The sequence below is a fragment of the Choloepus didactylus genome, chromosome 2, assembly GCF_015220235.1.
Source record: "Choloepus didactylus isolate mChoDid1 chromosome 2, mChoDid1.pri, whole genome shotgun sequence".
Classification (NCBI taxonomy): Eukaryota; Metazoa; Chordata; class Mammalia; order Pilosa; family Megalonychidae; genus Choloepus; species Choloepus didactylus.
In genome coordinates this window covers 60,997,598-61,018,616 of record NC_051308.1, presented here as the reverse complement: position 1 = coordinate 61,018,616, position 21,019 = coordinate 60,997,598, and the positions used below count along the sequence as shown (strand labels likewise).

At 38.4% G+C, this 21,019-nt stretch overlaps 1 pseudogene; it reads left to right on the top strand.

The window, feature by feature from the left end:
- Positions 1 to 20,194, top strand: part of LOC119511723 — a 42,397-nt pseudogene extending 22,203 nt beyond the window's left edge.
- Positions 20,195 to 21,019: the final 825 nt, after the last annotated feature.

Genomic DNA, 21,019 nt, shown 5'->3' with positions numbered 1-21,019 from the left:
GCTATATTATGTAACTTTCTTTGGGTAAAGTAGGAACATGTTGGAAGTTAAGCAGTTATCTTAGGTTAGTTGTCTTTTTCTTACTCCCTTGTTATGGTCTCTTTGAAATGTTCTTTTATTGTATGTTTGTTTTCTTTTTAACTTTTTTTTTCATACAGTTGATTTTAAAAAGAAGGGAAAGTTAAAAAAAAGAAAGAAAAACAAGGAAAAAAAAAAAAGATGTAGTGCCCCCTTGAGGAGCCTGTGGAGAGTGCAGGGGTATTCGCCTACCCGACCTCCATGGTTGCTAACATGACCACAGACATAGGGGACTGGTGGTTTGATGGGTTGAGCCCTCTACCATAAGTTTTACCCTTGGGAAGATGGTTGCTGCAAAGGAGAGGCTAGGCCTCCCTATATTTGTGCCTAAGAGTCTCCTCCTGAATGCCTCTTTGTTGCTCAGATGTGGCCCTCTCTCTCTGGCTAAGCCAACTTGAAAGGTGAAATCACTGCCCTCCCCCCTACGTGGGATCAGACACCCAGGAGAGTGAATCTCCCTGGCAACGTAGAATATGACTCCCGGGGAGGAATGTAGACCCGGCATCGTGGGACAGAGAACATCTTCTTGACCAAAAGGGGGATGTGAAAGGAAATGAAATAAGCTTCAGTGGCAGAGAGATTCCAAAACGAGCCGAGAGGTCACTCTGGAGGGCACTCTTATGCACACTTTAGACAACCCTTTTTAGGTTCTAAAGAATTGGGGTAGCTGGTGGTGGATACCTGAAACTATCAAACTACAACCCAGAACCCATGAACCTCAAAGACAGTTGTATAAAAATGTAGCTTATGAGGGGTGACAATGGGATTGGGAATGCCATAAGGACCACACTCCACTTTGTCTAGTTTATGGATGGATGAGTAGAAAAATAGGGGAAGGAAACAAACAGACAAAGGTACCCAGTGTTCTTTTTTACTTCAATTGCTCTTTTTCACTCTAATTATTATTCTTGTTATTTTTGTATGTGTGCTAATGAAGGTGTCAGGGATTGATTTAGGTGATGAATGTACAACTATGTAATGGTACTGTAAACAATCGAAAGTACGATTTGTTTTGTATGACTGAGTGGTATGTGAATATATCTCAATGAAATGATGATTAAAAATAAATAAATAAATAAATAAATAAATAAATAAATAAAAATTAAAAAAAAAATAAAAAAAAAAAAAAGGAAAGGGATGCATGGGACACCCATAGTAACTCGCTCTGCACTCACACATGTACAGTCCTGAAGTGTGGTCCATCCTTGACTGGGATCAGAATTCTATGGATAAATGCTTCCCCCTTTCATTTTCTGTTCAAGCAGTTTTGAAACTTTATAAGACTTTTCAGAAGGTTCTGCAGTCTGAGTACCATTCACCCACTGAATGAATAATGTAATATACACCCTTGTATTGGCTCTCCCTCATTCCATTTCACTCTTCTGTCCCTCACTCCTGCTCAAAAATATACTTCAAGACTTTGTTCTGCTATTCAGAGGCACCACAGAGAAAATGCTGTCCTCTAGGATGCGGGTGAAAAATACAAAAAAAGCAAAACAAAAATTGTTTGCATTTTAAGCAGCAGCAGACCATTTTGATTTATTTTGTTTTGTTAAATATACTTTAAAAGAGTACTAAGGGGGAGGCGGGGTAAGATGGCAGACTGGTGAGCTGTATGTTTTAGTTACTCCTCCAGGAAAGTAGGTAAAAAGCCAGGAACTGCGTGGACTGGACACCACAGAGCAATCTGTCTTTCGGCATACTTCATACAACACTCATGAAAACGTGGAACTGCTGAGATCAGCGAAATCTGTAAGTTTTTGCGGCCAGGGGACCCGCGCCCCTCCCTGCCAGGCTCAGTCCCGGGGGAGGAGGGGCTGTCAGCTCCAGGAAGGAGAAGGGAGAATTGCAGTGGCTGCTCTTATCGGAAACTCATTCTACTGATTCAAACTCCAACCATAGATAGACTGAGACCAGACACCAGAGACTCTGAGAGCAGCCAGCCCACCAGAGAGGAGACAGGCATAGAAAAAAAACAACACGAAAAACTCCAAAATAAAAGCAGAGGATTTTTGGAGTTCTGGTGAACACAGAAAGGGGAAGGGCGGAGATCAGGCCTTGAGGCGCATATGCAAATCCCGAAGCAAGGCTGATCTCTCTGCCCTGTGCACCTTTCCTTAATGGCCCTGGTTGCTTTGTCTATTAGCATTTCAATAACCCATTAGATCTCTGAGGAGGGCCGTTTTTTTTTTGTTTTTTTTGTTTTTTTTTTTTTTTAAATCCTTTTTGCTTTTTCTAAAACAATTACTCTAAGAAGCTCAATACAGAAAGCTTCAAAGAATTGAAATTTGGGCACGTCAAGTCAAGAGCAGAACTAAGAGAGCTCTGAGACAAAAGGCAATAATCCAGTGGCTGAGAAAATTCACTAAACAACACAACTTCCCAAGAAAAGGGGGGTGTCCGCTCACAGCCACCATCCTGGTGGACAGGAAACACTCCTGCCCATCGCCAGCCCCATAGCCCAGAGCTGCCCCAGACAACCCAGTGTGACGGAAGTGCTTCAAATAACAGGCACACACCACAAAACTGGGCGTGGACATTAGCCTTCCCTGCAACCTCAGCTGAATGTCCCAGAGCTGGGAAGGGGGAGCAGTGTGAATTAACAGAGCCCCATTCAGCCATCATTTGAGCAGACTGGGAGCCTCCCAACACAGCCCAGCAGCCCAGAACTGCCCTGGGGGGACGGCACTCACCTGTGACATAGCACAGTCATCCCTCAACAGAGGACCCGGGGTGCACGGCCTGGAAGAGGGGCCCACTTGCAAGTCTCAGGAGCCATACGCCAATACCAAAGACTTGTGTGTCAGTGGCAGAGACAAACTGTGGCAGGACTGAACTGAAGGATTAGACTATTGCAGTAGCTTTAAAACTCTAGGATCATCAGGGAGATTTGATTGTTAGGGCCACCCCCCCCTCCCCAACTGCCCAGAAACACGCCCCACATACAGGGCAGGCAACACCAACTACACACGCAAGCTTGGTACACCAATTGGGCCCCACAAGACTCACTCCCCCACTCACCAAAAAGGCTAAGCAGGGGAGATCTGGCTTGTGGAGAACAGGTGGCTCGTGGACGCCACCTGCTGGTTAGTTAGAGAAAGTGTACTCCACGAAGCTGTAGATCTGATAAATTAGAGATAAGGACTTCAACTGGTCTACAAACCCTAAAAGAACCCTATCAAGTTCAGCAAATGCCACGAGGCCAAAAACAACAGAAAATTATAAAGCATATGAAAAAACCAGACGACATGGATAACCCAAGCCCAAGCACCCAAATCAAAAGACCAGAAGAGACACACCTAGAGCAGCTACTCAAAGAACTAAAGATGAACAATGAGACCATAGTACGGGATATGAAGGAAATCAAGAAGACCCTAGAAGAGCATAAAGAAGACATTGCAAGACTAAATAAAAAAATGGATGATCTTATGGAAATTAAAGAAACTGTTGACCAAATTAAAAAGATTCTGGACACTCATAGTACAAGACTAGAGGAAGTTGAACAACGAATCAGTGACCTGGAAGATGACAGAATGGAAAATGAAAGCATAAAAGAAAGAATGGGGAAAAAAATTGAAAAACTCGAAATGGACCTCAGGGATATGATAGATAATATGAAACGTCCGAATATAAGACTCATTGGTGTCCCAGAAGGGGAAGAAAAGGGTAAAGGTCTAGGAAGAGTATTCAAAGAAATTGTTGGGGAAAACTTCCCAAATCTGCTAAACAACATAAATACACAAATCATAAATGCTCAGCGAACTCCAAATAGAATAAATCCAAAAAAAACCCACTCCGAGACATATACTGATCACACTGTCAAACATAGAAGAGAAGGAGCAAGTTCTGAAAGCAGCAAGAGAAAAGCAATTCACCACATACAAAGGAAACAGCATAAGACTAAGTAGTGACTACTCAGCAGCCACCATGGAGGCGAGAAGGCAGTGGCACGATATATTTAAAATTCTGAGTGAGAGGAATTTCCAGCCAAGAATACTTTATCCAGCAAAGCTCTCCTTCAAATTTGAGGGAGAGCTTAAATTTTTCACAGACAAACAAATGCTGAGAGAATTTGCTAACAAGAGACCTGCCCTACTGGAGATACTAAAGGGAGCCCTACAGACAGAGAAACAAAGACAGGACAGAGAGACTTGGAGAAAGGTTCAGTACTAAAGAGATTCGGTATGGGTACAATAAAGGATATTAATAGAGAGAGGGAAAAATATGGCAAACATAATCCAAAGGATAAGATGGCCGATTCAAGAAATGCCTTCACGGTTTTAACGTTGAATGTAAATGGATTAAACTCCCCAATTAAAAGATATAGATTCGCAGAATGGATCAAAAAAAATGAACCATCAATATGTTGCATACAAGAGACTCATCTTAGACACAGGGACACAAAGAAACTGAAAGTGAAAGGATGGAAAAAAATATTTCATGCAAGCTACAGCCAAAAGAAAGCAGGTGTAGCAATATTAATCTCAGATAAAATAGACTTCAAATGCAGGGATGTTTTGAGAGACAAAGAAGGCCACTACATACTAATAAAAGGGGCAATTCAGCAAGAAGAAATAACAATCGTAAATGTCTATGCACCCAATCAAGGTGCCACAAAATACATGAGAGAAACACTGGCAAAACTAAAGGAAGCAATTGATGTTTCCACAATAATTGTGGGAGACTTCAACACATCACTCTCTCCTATAGATAGATCAACCAGACAGAAGACCAATAAGGAAATTGAAAACCTAAACAATCTGATAAATGAATTAGATTTAACAGACATCTACAGGACATTACATCCCAAATCACCAGGATACACATACTTTTCTAGTGCTCACGGAACTTTCTCCAGAATAGATCATATGCTGGGACATAAAACAAGCCTCAATAAATTTAAAAAGATTGAAATTATTCAAAGCACATTCTCTGACCATAATGGAATACAATTAGAAGTCAATAACCATCAGAGACTTAGAAAATTCAGAAATACCTGGAGGTTAAACAACACACTCCTAAACAATCAGTGGGTTAAAGAAGAAATAGCAAGAGAAATTCCTAAATATATAGAGACGAATGAAAATGAGAACACAACATACCAAAACCTATGGGATGCAGCAAAAGCAGTGCTAAGGGGGAAATTTATAGCACTAAACGCATATATTAAAAAGGAAGAAAGAGCCAAAATCAAAGAACTAATGGATCAACTGAAGAAGCTAGAAAATGAACAGCAAACCAATCCTAAACCAAGTACAAGAAAAGAAATAACAAGGATTAAAGCAGAAATAAATGACATAGAGAACAAGAAAACAATAGAGAGGATAAATATCACCAAAAGTTGGTTCTTTGAGAAGATCAACAAGATTGACAAGCCCCTAGCTAGACTGACAAAATCAAAAAGAGAGAAGACCCATATAAACAAAATAATGAATGAAAAAGGTGACATAACTGCAGATCCTGAAGAAATTAAAAAAACTTATAAGAGGATATTATGAACAACTGTATGGCAACAAACTGGATAATGTAGAAGAAATGGACAATTTCCTGGAAACATATGAACAACCTAGACTGACCAGAGAAGAAATAGAAGACCTCAACCAACCCATCACAAGCAAAGAGATCCAATCAGTCATCAAAAATCTTCCCACAAATAAATGCCCAGGGCCAGATTGCTTCACAGGGGAATTCTACCAAACTTTCCAGAAAGAACTGACACCAATCTTACTCAAACTCTTTCAAAACATTGAAAAAAATGGAACACTACCTAACTCATTTTATGAAGCTAACATCAATCTAATACCAAAACCAGGCAAAGATGCTACAAAAAAGGAAAACTACCGGCCAATCTCCCTAATGAATATAGATGCAAAAATCCTCAACAAGATACTTGCAAATCGAATCCAAAGACACATTAAAAAAATCATACACCGTGACCAAGTGGGGTTCATTCCAGGCATGCAAGGATGGTTCAACATAAGAAAAACAATCAATGTATTACAACACATTAAAAACTCGAAAGGGAAAAATCAATTGATCATCTCAATAGATGCTGAAAAAGCATTTGACAAAATCCAACATCCCTTTTTGATAAAAACACTTCAAAAGGTAGGAATTGAAGGAAACTTCCTCAACATGATAAAGAGCATATATGAAAAACCCACAGCCAGCATAGTACTCAATGGTGAGAGACTGAAAGCCTTCCCTCTAAGATCAGGAACAAGACAAGGATGCCCGCTGTCACCACTGTTATTCAACATTGTGCTGGAAGTGCTAGCCAGGGCAATCCGGCAAGACAAAGAAATAAAAGGCATCCAAATTGGAAAAGAAGAAGTAAAACTGTCATTGTTTGCAGATGATATGATCTTATATCTAGAAAACCCCGAGAAATCGACAATACAGCTACTAGAGCTAATAAACAAATTTAGCAAAGTAGCGGGATACAAGGTTAATGCACATAAGTCAGTAATGTTTCTATATGCTAGAAATGAACAAACTGAAGAGACACTCAAGAAAAAGATACCATTTTCAATAGCAACTAAAAAAATCAAGTACCTAGGAATCAACTTAACCAAAGATGTAAAAGACCTATACAAAGAAAACTACATAACTCTACTAAAAGAAATAGAAGGGGACCTTAAAAGATGGAAAAATATTCCATGTTCATGGATAGGAAGGCTAAATGTCATTAAGATGTCAATTCTACCCAAACTCATCTACAGATTCAATGCAATCCCAATCAAAATTCCAACAACCTACTTTGCAGACTTGGAAAAGCTAGTTATCAAATTTATTTGGAAAGGGAAGATGCCTCAAATTGCTAAAGACACTCTAAAAAAGAAAAACGAAGTGGGAGGACTTACACTCCCTGACTTTGAAGCTTATTATAAAGCCACAGTTGCCAAAACAGCATGGTACTGGCACAAAGATAGACATATAGATCAATGGAATCGAATTGAGAATTCAGAGATAGACCCTCAGATCTATGGCCGACTGATCTTTGATAAGGCCCCCAAAGTCACCGAACTGAGCCATAATGTTCTTTTCAACAAATGGGGCTGGGAGAGTTGGATATCCATATCCAAAAGAATGAAAGAGGACCCCTACCTCACCCCCTACACAAAAATTAACTCAAAATGGATGAAAGATCTCAATATAAAAGAAAGTACCATAAAACTCCTAGAAGATAATGTAGGAAAACATCTTCAAGACCTTGTATTAGGAGGCCACTTCCTAGACTTTACACCCAAAGCACAAGCAACAAAAGAGAAAATAGATAAATGGGAACTCCTCAAGCTTAGAAGTTTCTGCACCTCAAAGGAATTTCTCAAAAAGGTAAAGAGGCAGCCAACTCAATGGGAAAAAATTTTTGGAAACCATGTATCTGACAAAAGACTGATATCTTGCATATACAAAGAAATCCTACAACTCAATGACAATAGTACAGACAGCCCAATTATAAAATGGGCAAAAGATATGAAAAGACAGTTCTCTGAAGAGGAAATACAAATGGCCAAGAAACACATGAAAAAATGTTCAGCTTCACTAGCTATTAGAGAGATGCAAATTAAGACCACAATGAGATACCATCTAACACCGGTTAGAATGGCTGCCATTAAACAAACAGGAAACTACAAATGCTGGAGGGGATGTGGAGAAATTGGAACTCTTATTCACTGTTGGTGGGACTGTATAATGGTTCAGCCACTCTGGAAGTCAGTCTGGCAGTTCCTTAGAAAACTAGATATAGAGCTACCATTCGATCCAGCGATTGCACTTCTCGGTATATACCCGGAAGATCGGAAAGCAGTGACTCGAACAGATATCTGCACGCCAATGTTCATAGCAGCATTATTCACAATTGCCAAGAGATGGAAACAACCCAAATGTCCTTCAACAGATGAGTGGATAAATAAAATGTGGTATATACACACGATGGAATACTACGCGGCAGTAAGAAGAAACGATCTGGTGAAACATATGACAACATGGATGAACCTTGAAGACATAATGCTGAGCGAAATAAGCCAGGCACAAAAAGAGAAATATTATATGCTACCTCTAATGTGAACTTTGAAAAATGTAAAACAAATGGTTTATAATGTAGAATGTAGGGGGACTAGCAGTAGAGAGCAATTAAGGAAGGGGGAACAATAATCCAAGAAGAACAGATAAGCTATTTAACGTTCTGGGGATGCCCAGAAATGACTATGGTCTGTTAATTTCTGATGGATGTAGTAGGAACAAGTTCACTGAAATGTTCCTATATTATGTAACTTTCTTGGGGTAAAGTAGGAACATGTTGGAAGTTAAGCAGTTATCTTAGGTTAGTTGTCTTTTTCTTACTCCCTTGCTATGGTCTCTTTGAAATGTTCTTTTATTGTATGTTTGTTTTCTTTTTAACTTTTTTTTTCATACAGTTGATTTGAAAAAAGAAGGGAAAGTTAAAAAAAAAAAAAAGAAAAGAAAAAAGACAAACAAGGAAAAAAAAAAAAAGATGTAGTGCCCCCTTGAGGAGCCTGTGGAGAATGCAGGGGTATTCGCCTACCCCACCTCCATGGTTGCTAACATGACCACAGACATAGGGGACTGGTGGTTTGATGGGCTGAGCCCTCTACCATAAGTTTTACCCTTGGGAATACGGTTGCTGCAAAGGAGAGGCTAGGCCTCCCTGTATTTGTGCCTAAGAGTCTCCTCCTGAATGCCTCTTTGTTGCTCAGATGTGGCCCTCTCTCTCTGGCTAAGCCAACTTGAAAGGTGAAATCACTGTCCTCCCCCCTACGTGGGATCAGACACCCAGGGAAGTGAATCTCCCTGGCAACGTGGAATATGACTCCCGGGGAGGAATGTAGACCCGGCATCGTGGGATGGAGAACATCTTCTTGACCAAAAGGGGGATGTGAAAGGAAATGAAATAAGCTTCAGTGGCAGAGAGATTCCAAAACGAGCCGAGAGATCACTCTGGTGGGCACTCTTACGCACACTTTAGACAACCTTTTTTAGGTTCTAAAGAATTGGGGTAGCTGGTGGTGGATACCTGAAACTATTAAACTACAACCCAGAACCCATGAATCTCGAAGACAGTTGTATGAAAATGTAGCTTATGAGGGGTGACAGTGGGATTGGGAATGCCATAAGGACCAAACTCCACTTTGTCTAGTTTATGGATGGATGTGTAGAAAAGTAGGGGAAGCAAACAAACAGACAAAGGTACCTAGTGTTCTTTTTTACTTCAATTGCTCTTTTTCACTCTAATTATTATTCTTGTTATTTTTGTGTGTGTGCTAATGAAGGTGTCAGGGATTGATTTAGGTGATGAATGTACAACTATGTAATGGTACTGTAAACAATCGAAAGTACAATTTGTTTTGTATGACTGCGTGGTATGTGAATATATCTCAATAAAATGATGATTAAAAAAAAAATAAAAAAAATAAAAGGTTACTAAGGAAAAAAAAAAAAATATATACTGCAAGCAAAGGAAAATAAATAAATAAATAAAGGGATGGAGAAGATATACCATGCTAACACTAATCAAAAGAAAGCTAGAGTAGCTATATTAATTTCAGACAAAGCAGATTTCAGATCAAGGAAAATTCTCAAGAGATAAAGAAAGACATTTCAAAAATGATAACAGGGTCAATTTTCCAAGAACATACAACAATCCTATATGTGCATGTGCCTGACAACAGAGCATCAAAATACATGAGGCCAAAACTGTAAGGAGAAATAGACACAATCACTAATATAGTTGGAGACTTCAGCACCATCTCTATCAGTAATTGGCAGATCCAGCACCATCAACTGGATCTAATGGACATTTATAAAATAATTCATCAAAAACAGCAGATACACATTCGACTCAAGCACACATGGAACATTCACCAAGATAGAACACATCCTGGGCCATAAAATACACCTTAACAAATTTAAAAGAATAGAAAATACCATGCTGTGATATCACAATGAAATTAAACCAAAAATTAAATTTGATCTATGGATTCTTTGTAATCCCAATCAAAATCCAAGCAGGATTTTTTTGTTGTTGTTTGGTAGATATTGCTAAGGTGATTGTAAAACATATATAGGAAGACAAAGGAACTAGAATAGCCAAAACTCATTTTGACAAAGAACAAAATGCAAGACTCACTCTACTCAATTTCAAGACTTTACTATAAACTGATGGTAATAAAGACCAGGTAGTATTGGTGAAAAGATAGATACATGATCAATAGAATGAAAGTCCAGAAACAGACCCGCCCAAATACAGTCAACTGATTTTTAAAAAGGTGCAAAGGCAATTCTGTGGTACTGGAAAAATTGGTCTCCCTTTTTTTTTTTTTTTTTTGAAATGCCTTGACCTATTAGCTTTATGCAAATATTTAGAGCAGCTTTATTCACAATCCCCAAAAAACAACTGATTAACAGATGAACAAACTGTATACATCGATACGATAGAATACTATTCAACAATAAAATAGGACAAACTTGATTCACACAAAAGCATGGATGAGTCTTAACTGTATCTTATAACTAAAACAAAACTATAGGGACTGCAAAGAAATCAGTGTTCACCAGGTATGTGTTGCGGGGAAGGGTTGATTACAAAGAGGCAGAATGAGAGACAGGAACAATGAAAATATTCTATATCATGACTGTGGTGGAAACACAATTCTGCACTCATCAAAATCTATAGAATTATGCACCACAAAGAGTGACTTTACTGTATAGAAATCACACAAAAAAGTCAACCAAGAATTGGGGGGAATCTATGATGGACTACCAACTCTAACCAATGAACATCAGCAATAATAATCTCATTGTGTACGTGTGTATCTCCCAATAGATTTGCTGGGAAGGGCACAGCACATCTGTGGTATTCTTGTCAAAAATGCGTACATAAATCTAATCATGGAAAAACATCAGATACCCAATGGAAAGATCATTTACATAATACTTGACCAGTATTTTTCAAGTGTCAAGGTCATGAAAGACAAGAAAGGACTGCAGAGCCAACTCAGACTGTAGGAAACTAAGGAGACATGATAACTAAATGTAATGTGGGGTCCTGGATTGGATCCTGGGACAGAAAAAAGGACACTAGTGGAAAAACTGGTGATACCTGAATAAAGTCCATAGTTTAGTTAATAGTGTTGTACCAAGGTTAATTTCTTAGTTTTGATAATTGTACAAAGCTTACATGTTAACATTAGAGGAATCTGGGTAAAGGTATACAGAAACTCTCTGTATTATTTTTGCAACCTTACAATAAGTCCAAAATTATGCCAAAATGAAAAGTTTTCTTTTTTTTTTTAAAGTGTTTAGCACTTAGTTTTACCTTACTCACTAGATTTCAAGACCAGCAGTCAGCACAGTGATCACGCAATTTTTCTGAAGAAAGCCTGTTTGGTTTGATCAAGGTTTTCTATATTTTTCCTGACAAAATAAAAGGAATATTTCCATTTCAAGTGAATTTGTACAATGACCAAATTCAGATAGAATGATCCCAGTTCTCTGGAAACCACCATTGCTTCAGAAGACTAGATAAAACCTCAGGAAACCTTCCAAGAGTTTCCAGAAATTAGACTTTTCTAATACCATAATCTTTTGTATAAGGATTCTTTGTATTTCTTCTCAAAGGGCTTTTTGCTTATTAAATTGGGAATCAAAGGCAAGCTTCTTATTAGAGAAGATACACTGTATATTTCAGCAACATCATTGATGCTTTTATAATCTTGAGAAATCCACGGAAGTCTTGATACATTCGATTGTCCTTGCGAGACAGTATAATGGAACTACTAACTTATAATCAGAGTCTATTTCATACATATAGGTATGTATGAGTACTATTCCAAACATTTTGGTATCCTGGGTCTCTTTAGTTAAAGCCTCATAATATGATAAAATTACTGGGCTTCAATTTCCTGTGAATGCTCAAGATCATCTAATGGCAATGATGTGAGCTGCTGTGGCAGACAGGTAATAAAAATTATGCTAATGACTTTTTGTGCACAGTCTCTCTAGGTGGTCTTCATTCTTGTAGAATCTTTAGCTCATTTTCTTAAATATTTAAAGCAGTCACTGTGGTAACTCTACAAGACCTGCCCACGAAGGAGCATCTGATCTGCAGATATTCTGGTGCATGCTCTTCTGGTATTGTGCTGGCCCTTTTGTATTATGGTATGTTATATATGATGTGACCAAAATTTCTATTAGCAGTTACTCTTTTAATTACTGTCCCATAAAGGTCACTAACTAAACCTTTCTCTGGTCCTTTAAAATGTTATATTCAGTTCAGTATAGAGAGATTATTGAAGAGTATCAATTTCAAGTTCACATAATGACAACTGGGCAAGGTAACATTTTTTAAAATCCCCCAATTAGAAATGCCCATCTCTTACAAGTAATAGCATTCTCATAAAGCTCTTAATAACAATTATAAGATGTGAGCAATGAAACATGATGCTAGTGATATGTATCATTTCAATTATATCACAAGTGTCTAATGCCTTAGATTTTAGGGCCCCCACATCACTGAGCACCACAAAGTTCTTCTGTTCATGACTCCTATTTTATCTCCTTTTGATAGAAAACTTCTCAACATGTAAATCTAGGAAGCAGGATAAGCCTCAATCACTTCAGCCACACACATAAACCAAATATTTTAAGCACTGAGTCCCAAAAGTTTCAGAGTGGAGATTATATTCAATTTCTGGTTAAAAATGCATTAATGAACTTGTAATTTCTATTTTCTTGAGCTTTTTTTTTTTTTACCAGGATTCCATCCTTGATGCCAAAATAGATAACTGGAATAGCAAAAAAGTAGAATGTGAAGGGCAGACATTGAATAACTACTTTTTTAGATGAAAACATGCCTAGGCTAACTACTAGTCTACCAACACCACCACAAGTCAGAGAAATTAACACTAACTGTATCACTGTTCCCAGCATGTATATCAATAATTCTAGAGACATAAAGAGTATTATGGAAGGCAATAATCACTATCTGTCACGGCAGGTTATATCACAAGCTGTCACAGCTATCAGGAGTCCTTGATTATTCACTTAAAATTGAAACCCAGAAGTTACCCAACAAGAGAAAGAGAGCATTTTTGGCTTTGTAGAGATAGATTGGGACTAGCATCTATTCACTTCAGAAAATAAACTCCAATCATGTAATACTGAGCAGGACTTTACTATAAATTCAACGTTAATTGTGTTTAATGCAAGATTCATTTTCCACGTTGTTTGCTTATTTTTCACCTAAGTTAGAGCCTCTGCTTCCTGGGGTGTTATTACAACCTCATAGGCTTAAACTTCAAATGGCACATCTGACTGTCCTAGCTTCAGTGAACATACTGAACTATTTCTCAAATGATCTGGCTTCAACAAATGCATACCACATGCTAAGATTTTATTCTTCTAACTTTTAAGTCCACATTTCTTTGAGCGAGAAATGTAGTTCATAGGTGCCTAACTTGTTTACCCTTAAATCACAAGGAGAAAAATTAGTGAAGGTTATTTGATCATCAGGAAAGCTTTTTGTCATTGATACATTTTCAGAAAACTTTTAAAGATATTTTTAATATAGGAAATTGCTTTTTATCTGAATTATCTGACATGGTATCTAAAATATCAGCTCATATTCATCTACCAGCTATTTGAATAAACTCTAAACTTGGAAACAAGCATTTATTTCAGCTACCAGGCAATTTCTTTCCTCCATATTTCAAATCAAATTCTAAAACTTTTTGAAGAGATACCATGGCAATGTCTACTATTTAGAAAGTAGCTTGATTCAGTAATATGTAGATCTCTAATGCCCCTTCAGTATGCATTTGAAATCTAGAAAAACCTGCCCTCTGGAAGACAGTTCAAGTTAGAATTCTGAGATAAACATTACCAATCTTTGCTCTTTAAAAAGTAATTTTAGGTGACCTTGGCCATTAGGAAATGTGGGTGAACTAATGCAATTAACTGAACCATATAAAAATATTAGAAATGTACCAATTGAGGTATCTTAAATAGATGACACCCATATGCAGCTTGGCATCACATTTTTGAGCCTCCTTAACCATTCTGCTATTTTACCAAAGCTGGGATTTTCTACTTTCAAAATAATAGTAAAATAACAATTCAGCATGTTCCCAGAGTAAAAGCAAGGATTGTGTGGATATTATATTTACAACCGCATCTTCCGTGTATTATTCTTTTATCTCTTCCTTTGCTCTGGGTCTTTTATCAGTCAGTCAGCTAAGGTCAGACTCACCTCAATGGCTCAGCACACCAGTCTTGTTTCCATTACATTTAGAGGCAGAAAATCTGAATCTTTACAATGCTGACCTTATTGTTTCACAAGCTATTGATTATGGCTATCAAGTTCCAGCAGTTCACTGGGGTCCATCTCTGGAAAAAAAAAAAGGCAGAAAGAGAAGCCACATTCCTCTCCCTTTTCCAGCTGGACTGACTTCTCCATTAGTTAGATCTTGGTGTAATTAGAATGAATCACCGCAAGATGCAGCTCCTGTCTATTCTACGCCGTCGCTCTTGATTCGCCTAGATTTTGGGCCATACATCAGCGTGTACATCTGGTATGTAATGAGGAATGTACAGAGTGGAAAGGGGAGGTCAGTGAGAAGTGAATGGGTCCTCCATGGGAATGATTATAGTTACTGACATGCAAATAAATGGCATGTATCACAATCCACAATCCTTAGGAAGTGTAAATCTCATATGTGACATAGCCTTTGGCAAGAGACAGACTTTATGAATCTTTTTCCTATCACTAGAGCACTTTTATACAAGGATACCCTGTCCTGACATAATTCTCAACTTCAAAATTCTTTCCTTATTTATCAGGAATACATTTTTTTCACTGTTAACTTTTTCAAAGTATTGGGCCTTTAATACAATAATCATTAAACTGAAACACTTTTGCCTCATGTATGATTTCTCACCTGGACTACTTTCCAAGTGAGAAAGTATTTACTTACTATTCTTAACATTATAATTATTAAATTATATTACTAAATTAATAATACTTTAATAATACTAACATTTATTGAATGCTTACAACATGCTAGGCTAACATACTATTTTAAATGATTTGTATAATTAGCTCATTTAAACTTCAACAACCCTAAGAGTGTAGAGTTATGTTATTAGCTCTACTTTATAGTTGAGGACGCTGATGCAAAGTGAGATTAAGTGATTTGCTTTCAGTCATACGATATTGAGTTGTGGAAATTCTTGAACCCAGGCAATATTTCTCCATGCCTGTGAGTTTAACCGCTGTAACATTTTGCTTTTTTTTTTCATTAAATGAACAAGGGAATGAACCACCCACCCACCACTCACCAACTCTGTGCCAGCCTCTTTGCATGGTGTGAGAAATATGAAGATGAATCTCTCATTGTCCCAATTCTTATATCTCACAGAATAATGGCATGTGCACAAACAGCTTCACTATAATGGTAATAATTAGAATAATGTAGCTAACATTTATTGCCCATTATATTCCAGACACTGTATTGCAATGCTTTATCTACCTTAATATAAATCTCACAACTCACCAGGGCAGGTACTATTGTTATCCTCATTTTATAGACAAGAAAAGCAACATAGAGGAAAGTATAGTTGCTTGCTCAAGGACAGCCAGCTATGAAAGGGTGGATCAGAGATACAAAGCAAAGGAGAAAGTGCCATAAGAAGTACAGATAAAGGGCAGATTTCATAGAAGAAAATATTTCCTTTCAGTTCAGAAGAATCAGAGAAGACTTTATGGCAGAGAGGACATTTGATCTATACCTTAAATTTGAAGAGGAGATAACAGGAGGAGCTAAGACATAGATATAAGAAAACACAGGGAAAATATTGAGATTAGTAAATTGTCTGAGGAAATCATGGTTGAGAGCAGTGATAAATCAAGGTCACACCATGTAGATTTTGTTACTCGTGGAATCTTTGAAGTGCTGTTATTAAATAACATAATTAACAATGTGAACTGGCTAAAATAATTTAACTTGCAATTTGCCTGTAAGAACAGAGAACATGTTTTAAAAATTTACTACCTACACTTTCCACATTGGGCTTTGATTCTGCTGTATATTGTTGACACAGCAGTCCAAAATCTGCCAGTCACTGTCTTCATCGCTGGTATGACCTTAGGACAGAGTTTATTACCTCAGTTTTAATCATGCCCTGTATCAGTCAAGGTCCAAACAGGAAACAAAACGGCACTGAAAAAATGGGATGGTTTGGGGAGGGTGTGCTTTCAAGGAATTAGTATGAAGCTGTGCCTGTGTTGTGGGGTGACCACCAGGCGTAGGGCAAGAACCTGGGGCTCACAGCAAGGAAGTCTTTCCTCCCCTCAGCATAAAGGCATGAGGAGGGGAGGGGAGGGAGATAAGGTGCGAGAGTCAATAGAGAAGGTGACCTTGAAGGTGGCAGTGGCCTTCAGTTGAGGAACACAGTCAGTTTGCAGAAACCGCAAAAGGAGTCAAGAGGGACTAAATATCTTATTTTCCTCCCACCATTTATATCTAGTGTTGGGAGATGAGACTTCCCATTGACCGAATCCAACAAGAACCAGAGGGCATGGGTCTCATTTTTGTTGTCCCTGTAGGTCAGCAAAGTGGAGAAGGATGATGGAAGTGTCTGGAAGGACAAAAGGAAGATATCCAGTACATGGACATTTTAAAATATGCTCTGCACATGTGTAACCATTGTCAATTTTTCAGGAATTTATAGTTTGAATAATCATCAAAATATGAGGAGATACCCCTGATTTATATTGCATCTTTTAGATTATTACACAGGATCACTTGAACTTAGTGAATACCTTAATGAGTGGCTCTTATACACGCCAGGTACTAGGACGTTCAAAGTAATAATGTTGTAACCCCTGATTCAGGCAAGGGAGACTACAGGAAAAATAAATCACTTGCTGTTTATTTTAATGGTTCAAAGGTTTTTGAAATAAATATTGAGATTCACATGAAAACTTCCATTTAGATCAGAGGTTTACAAACTTGGTTATACATTGAAATCACCTGGAGAGCTTTAAAAAAAAAATACTGATGCCTGGGACCCACCTACAGAGGTGCTTTTCTGTCTGGTCTGGGAGACATCCTGGGCATCAGAAGTTTTAGACATTGCCCAGGAGAATCTAAGGTGCAGCCAAAGTTAAGAGCCACTGACTTAATCTATCATGATGACTCATAGGTGGTCTTCTAGCTATCGAACTTTTACAGTATGATCATACTGTTCTTGTTAACTCAATATGACATTTAGTCCTCATCGCGGTCAGTCTTAAGACAGGTAACTGCATAGTTACACAGCTGAATCATTGAACGAATCAAAATTACTACATGAACCTTGCCACCTTCCCTTTGTTTTCACTCCATGCCAACAAGATCTGAGTCAAGCAATTATATTTTACGTGGCAAGCCTAAACTTCCATTTTAAGGACAATGAGCAGACTACAACATGTTAGTAGATAAACTTAATACCAATACTGGAATAGAAGAAGTAACAAATGACTACAACATGCTTAAAGCTCAAAATGATCAAGAAACACAAAGTATGGATATCATATTTACTGGAAGACAAGCAACAGAAAAACAAATTAGAAGGGTAGAAGAAGAAATTGAACAGGAAAAACAAGGTGACATTTTTCAAAAATAGGTCTCCTGCAAAATAAATCAAGTACATAGAGATGAAAACTACAAATGAGAAATTGTTACAGGAATTAGATATACTTCAGCAACAAACTCGATTCACTAAACATGAACAAAGGGGGGTCTAAAAGCTGAAATAGAACACTTCCAGGTAAAACAGAAGGCTGTATTGCTGCAGTAAAATGTTAGGAATTGGAGTCCCATCAAGATCAAATGATTGCAGAAGACAAAAGCATGCAATCTCCATGGAAAAGAGAGAGATTGCTTAAGCAGGTTAAAGAAGATAATCAGGAAATAACCAGCATGGACAGACAGTTAACAGATACAAAAGAAAAAATAGGCAACAGAGGAGGGGATCCAAGACGGTGGGTTAGGAGAGATGGAGTAAAATACTCCTCCATGAAAAACACTAGGTAAAAGACAGAAAGTGCTCCAGAATAGCAGTGCCAGGGTTCTACTGTCAGGACAGTGTCAGCGACATCCACAGTGACTGTGCACTTGGTGAAACCAAGAGTCTGCATTCATAATCTAGTGAGTGTTTGAGCTGCTGGGGAAACAGTGCTTGGCAGACACAGTGGGGAGAAACCTAGGGTAAGCATTTGGAGGCGGGTTAGTTTGAAAACCCTGAGGATGGCTGCAGATCCAGCAGCGAGAGCCACGCAACCGAGCACAGTGGGGAGTGCTTCTGTGCCCTGGGCACCCGCCTCAGTATCTGGCGTGGGTGATAGCCTTTCGCACACCTGCAGCTAATTGTCCCAGAGCCAGGAATGGGCCGCTGTAGCAGGCAGAGGACCGCGGAAGTGGGAAGTTACCACACACCATACAGCCATCTTTTCAGCAGGCTGGGAGACGCCCCTTCACAGCACCGTGACCAAGAGCTCCTCTTGGGGATTCCGCTAGCTTGTGACATTGTGCAGTCTTCCTCCACAGACGCCCACGGGGTGCACAGTTTAGAGGTGGGGTCCCACACGGAAGGCGAAGAGCCCTACACCAATCCCAGGGACTTGTGAGCCCCGGCAGAGAGAAACTGTGGGGAATCTTAGCTGAAGGGCTGGACTCACGCAACAGCCCCAAGGTTTTCCAGTCACGGCCCTGGGAACGGCTGGGAGTTCTGGGTCTTGAAAGCTGTCTGTCCTGCCTAACTGTACAGGGCACACACCCCCACCCTCAGTGTTGGCAGTGCTAACTGCAAATGGAAAATTGGTGCACTGATTGGACCTCCATAAGGTTTGGACCCCCACTCACTGCACAGAGGACGTTGGGGAGAACTGGCTTGAGGGTAATAGGTGGTTGGGGAGTGCCACCTGCTGGTAGATCAGGGCAAGTGCCTCCACCAAGCTGTAGGGCTGTCAAATTATAGATAATTGTTCAAATAAGCCTGCATACCCTAAAAGAACCCCATCAAGATAAGCAAATGCCAAGAGGCCAAAAACAACAGAAAATTTTAAAGCATATGGAGAAACCAGAAGATATGGATAACCCAAATGTCCAAATCAAAAAACCAGAGGAGACAAAGAACCTGGAATAATTAATCAAAGAAGTAATCACAAACAACAAGATCATGGCTCAGCATATAAAAGACATCAAGAAGACCCTAGAAGAGCATAAAGAATTTACAAGAGTAAATTAAAAAAAGAGCTTATGGAAATAAAAGAAAAAAATAGATCACTTTAATAAAGAAATTAGACAACTTACCATGGATTTAGGGTAGCACCATGGCGAAATGAATCAGAAGTACAAGGACCTTAAAAAAAAAAGGAGGAATATATGGACACTTTTATTGAGACTTTTAAGGAAACTAAGAATCAGGAACTGGAAACTGAAGCCAACATTGTTGCCCTTTTGAAGCATTGTATTTGAAATGTTTCCATAGAAACAGATATTGTTTGTCACCAATCAAGAGCTGAAGGATATAGGATGATCTCAATTTTAAATCTACTGAAATGCAGAAATCAGGAAGTACAGCTACGAATTTGACTTCAGATGTTCAACTTCTACAGATAGCTCTACAGAAAATGGAGCTTCTGGAAAGTAAGATGACATTCTCTTAAAAGTAAAATTAAACAAATAACAACTGATCTGGAGACATAATGATTTACCTGCTTTGAAATCATCAGGTGAAGGGAAGAAAAAGAAACGAAATCAGGAGAAAAGAGTATTATCAATACACAGAAAGGCCTTTAAGAAAATCATGGAGAGGCTAAACACAGTATATGAGACACTAAAAACACAATTGCAAGAAAATGAGACAGATGCTCAGCTTACAAATTTGTCGAAGAAGTGGCAACCATCAGCAAAATAACTCTGTGATAAAAGAATTCATAGCAACCAAGAGTAAAAAGAGTAATTACTGGCCAGTTCTGAAGAATGTGACCAAGCAGATTGCAGAATACAATAAAACGATCCCGGATGCTCTGCATAGCACTAGCAGAAGCTGAGTCTACTTCGACTGCAAGTCTCTGTTCAAGTAGCCTCTTTCTGCTAAACCTAGTTCAAAAATGGCCGAAAAAAAAATGTTTACCCTTGAAACTTTTACTTAAAATTTCTCAGTGCTATAATTTTTGGCCTTATAATTTTTTAAAGAGTACTATTTTTAGTATAATAGTTCATTAAATAGTTTGCATATAAAAATTTTAAAAGGTACTAAGAAAACATGCTATTAAGATATTAACATGCCTATATTACTCTGATGATAGTTTGGGTATAAGGAGGGGTTATAAAAGTGAAAATGCTAATGGAGGTAGCCAGACTTGGAAGAAAAGATCACTGATTTTGGTATCTGCAAATCTTAGGTACTAATTCTGATACCATCACATTCCTCCATTGCTACAAAAAGTGTGGTCCACTGACAAGCAAGCAGCACTGACAACACTTGGGAACTTCTTAGAAGTGCAAATTCTCACATTTTTCCCCAGACCTACTGAATCAGAATGAATATTTTAGCAAGAACTGTGGGTGATCTGGATGCTCATGACAGTTTGAGAAGCACTGACTTACAGATATGGAGTATATTACTTAGGGTTAGGTTCAGCTGCATGTGAAAGAAACCTCAAAATAATAGACACTTAAATAGTATAAAAGTTTATATTTCTCATTCATGCAGAAGAACTCCAGAGGTAGGTGGTCCAGAGCAGATATTATGCTCAATGCTATAGACTCTACACTGTCAGGACTTTTTGATTCTTAGCAATAGTTTTCTACTCACAATCTAACAAGACTGTCTGAGACCCAGCCATCATATCTACAGTCCTGCCAGCAGAAAG